Consider the following 3,539-nt stretch of genomic DNA (forward strand, 5'->3'; position numbering starts at 1 on the left):
TTATCTCTAGGCCCAATAGGATTTGGGCTGGGCCTCATTTTCATCCTAAAATCAAGTTTTTTCTGGGGTTTTCGAGAATGTTCTAGAGTCCCTTTAATTCTTTTATTTTATATATTTATATATATATATTCCTGATAAGTGGCATTTTATACCACTTAGAACGTCTTATAATAGCTTAAATTGGTGTCTTGAAATCAAGTATTTTGTGTATTTGATGCGTTTTTCTAGTATTTGTGCATTTCAGGGTAATAGTTGCATTTCGGGAGAGAATTCATCAATAATAAGCCTTGACATGTGTTTAGCATTGCACGTGGAAAGATAGGAGCATATTGCAGCGAAGAAACGGAGCAGAAACAGAGTATTTTCCAGAAGGGGTCTGAGCGCCTGCTCAGCTCTGCTGAGCGGCCGCGCAGGAAGCTGAGCGCCCGCTCAGGAATGCTGAGCGGCCGCGCAGGGTCGTAATTTCATATTAAATATTTTAGACTCCTATTTCTGTTCGGCTTCCAACTTCTGAGTTATCTGGGTTTCATGGGACTCCTATATAAGTAGATTTCAGAGACGTTTCACGAAGGTTGGATCGTAGTATTAATCGAAGAGCGAAGGAGATAAGGAAGAAGACCGTTTTAGCACACCGCAACGAAGAGGAAGCATATTTTCTTGTGATTCTTTATTTCGTTGTAACGTTGGATGCTAGTTTTCTTTACTTTGAACCTATTTACTCTTGTGACGTACTCTGGTTTAATATAAGTAGTTTTAGTTATTATTCTCTTGTGTTTATTTATCATGTTTTCATATGAACCCATGATGACGATGAGTGCTATCATGGGCTAATCGTGATCATGGGGTCGTAACGGATTTACTATGGAATTCTTTAGTTAATTGTTTAATACCTTAGTGTGTGATGATTGTATGATATCTAGTATTGGTTGTGCGTATTCGTCTTATGTGCGTCGCGAACATATAAGATAGGGTGTTAATCTCTTGTGAAGCGACAGTGGATCTTGAGATTTAGAACTTGCCATGCTAGCATAGGTTCATGTACGAGTATGCATGATTAGTGGGTAACGCTAACCGTTTTATTCGCCCTGTGTAATCAAAAGGAATAACTTGTGCTTAAATCGTTATGTTGTCAATTTCTGTAGACATATAGGGACTCAACATAATTGATGCCTATTCAACTTCTATCTTAATTGTGGATGTCTGATAGAATGGTATTAGTATAATGAAAGTTGGCTTTTATCAGTTTCGTGTTATTCGATTAATATCATCACTGTTGCATGCTAAGGGTAATAACAATAGCTATTGAAGGAAGTAGTAATGAAGTTGTGATCTCATGAGTGTTTTAATATTGTTAATTGAAGTGTTAATTAAGTGGTTAATTATAGTAGTTAATTGTAGTTAATAATTAGTTAATCAAATCTAAGTGTTATTGTCTTAACATTGAGTAGTAATCATACATTGGTGAGTGAGTTTAATTGAACATAATTAGTCCGAGTCTCTGTGGGAACGAACTAGAAAGTATTCTATATTACTTGCGAACGCGTATACTTGCGTGTGTTATTAGTGCGTGTTTTCGCCCTAACAAGTTTTTGGCGCCGCTGCCGGGGACTCGGCGTATTTGTTTAGTTTATGTACTTACCATCATTGGTCATTAGGACTCAGTGATTAAGACGTGTGTTCTTATTATTTTCGGTTGTGTTTCAGGTACTTTAGCGAGCGTTTATGCAAACTCGTTCTCGTACTCGCAAGAGGACTTTAGATACAGCTGAGGAGACATACGAAGTTCTTGATATTCTGGAGAAGATAGATTTTGAAGATTCAGATTCAGGAAGTGAGCAGAAAGAACCATTAATCATGGGTGATCGTATTGTTCCGGCAGATCCAACTCTTATGAACCTTTCTCGGCCTAAAATTGATGACATTCAGTCAAGCATTCTTCATCCGGCTATTCAGGCTAACACCTTTGAAATCAAGCCGGGCACTATTCAGATGGTGCATAATTCTGTTTCTTTCGGAGGTGCTGCGACTGAAGACCCCAACATGCACATAAAGAATTTTGTCGAGATCTGGAGTACTTTCAAATATAATGGTGTGACTGATGAGGCTATCAAGCTGAGGCTTTTCCCCTTCTCTCTGAGGGATAAAGCTAAGGACTGGTTACATTTTGAACCAGCTGGGTCTATCACTACGTGGCAGGATCTTGTGCAAAAGTTTCTGGTGAAGTTTTATCCAATGGCGAAGACTGCTGCTATGAGGAGTGCTCTTACTCAGTTTGTGCAGCAACCTACAGAATCTATGTGCGAAGCTTGGGAGCGCTACAAGGAGATGTTGAGAAAGTGTCCACATCATGGAATGCCTGATTGGATGGTGATCACTGGTTTCTATAATGGGTTCGTGCCTGTGAGTTCGGTAAGAATTTATCTGCTAAGTATGAAGGTCGATTCTCTAGCTACCTATGGAGTCAATCAGATAGCTATGATATGTGAGCTTTGTGCAGGTTCTCATGCTACGGATCAGTGTTCTCTTGTTAACGAATCTGTTCAGTATGTGAACAATTATCAGCGACAACAGCAGCCTGTGCCAGCTACTTATCATCCTAACAACAGAAATCATCCAAATTTCAGCTGGAGTAATAATCAAAATTCTATTTAGCAACCATATCAGTAAGGCGTAAGTAAGCAGTTCAATCCACCTGGATTTCAGCAACCACAGCATTATGCTCAAAGGCAATCATATCCTCAACATGGAGGTGCAGCTCCACCCTCTAGTGCTGATTTTGAGGAACTTAAGCTGTTGTGCAAAAGTCAGGCGGTTTCTATCAAGACCTTGGAAAATCAAATCGGTCAAATAGCCAATGCAGTGCTCAATCGTCAACCTGGCACACTTCCCAGTGACACTGAAGTGCCAGGCAGGAAGGAAGCTAAAGAGCAAGTCAAGGCTATTACCAAAGGTCTGGAAAAGTTGCTGATACTGAAAAAGCAAAAGAAGGAGAAGCTGAAGTTGGAGATGAAGAAACTAAGGAAAAGGAGAAAGTGGCGGAACCGATTAAGACTACTGTGGAACACACTTTGCCTGAGGGTAATACAGGGGAGAAACAACTCTATCCTCCACCACCTTTTCCTAAGAGATTGCAACAACAAAAGCTGGATAAGCAGTTCGGTAAGTTTCTGGAGGTGTTCAAGAAACTTTACATCAATATACCTTTTGCTGAGGCTCTAGAGCAAATGCCTAGTTATGCGAGATTTATGAAGAGTATTCTTTCAAGGAAGGTGAAACTGGATGACCTTGAGACCGTTGCTCTAACGGAAGAATGTAGTGCTGTGCTGCAGCAAAAGTTACCTCTAAAGCTTAAAGATCCAGGTAGCTTAACCATTCCTTGCACCATTGGCAAGTTATCTTTTGACAAGTGCCTTTGTGATTTGGGAGCAAGCATCAATCTGATGCCGTTGTCAATCTTTAAAAAGTTGAACTTGCCTGATCCAAGGCCCACCTACATGTCTCTATAATTGGCTGATCATTCTATTACTTACCCAAGAGGC

General features: G+C 40.0%; 1 non-coding gene across 1 annotated transcript; it reads right to left on the bottom strand.

The window, feature by feature from the left end:
• Positions 1-2,247: 2,247 nt before the first annotated feature.
• On the bottom strand, positions 2,248-2,354 carry LOC141681344 (small nucleolar RNA R71). The gene has a single exon (XR_012558784.1). It is a non-coding gene; the product is annotated as a small nucleolar RNA R71 (small nucleolar RNA).
• Between the last annotated feature and the right edge of the window lie 1,185 nt (positions 2,355-3,539).

The sequence above is a fragment of the Apium graveolens genome, chromosome 8 (genome assembly GCF_009905375.1).
Source record: "Apium graveolens cultivar Ventura chromosome 8, ASM990537v1, whole genome shotgun sequence".
Lineage (NCBI taxonomy): Eukaryota > Viridiplantae > Streptophyta > Magnoliopsida > Apiales > Apiaceae > Apium > Apium graveolens.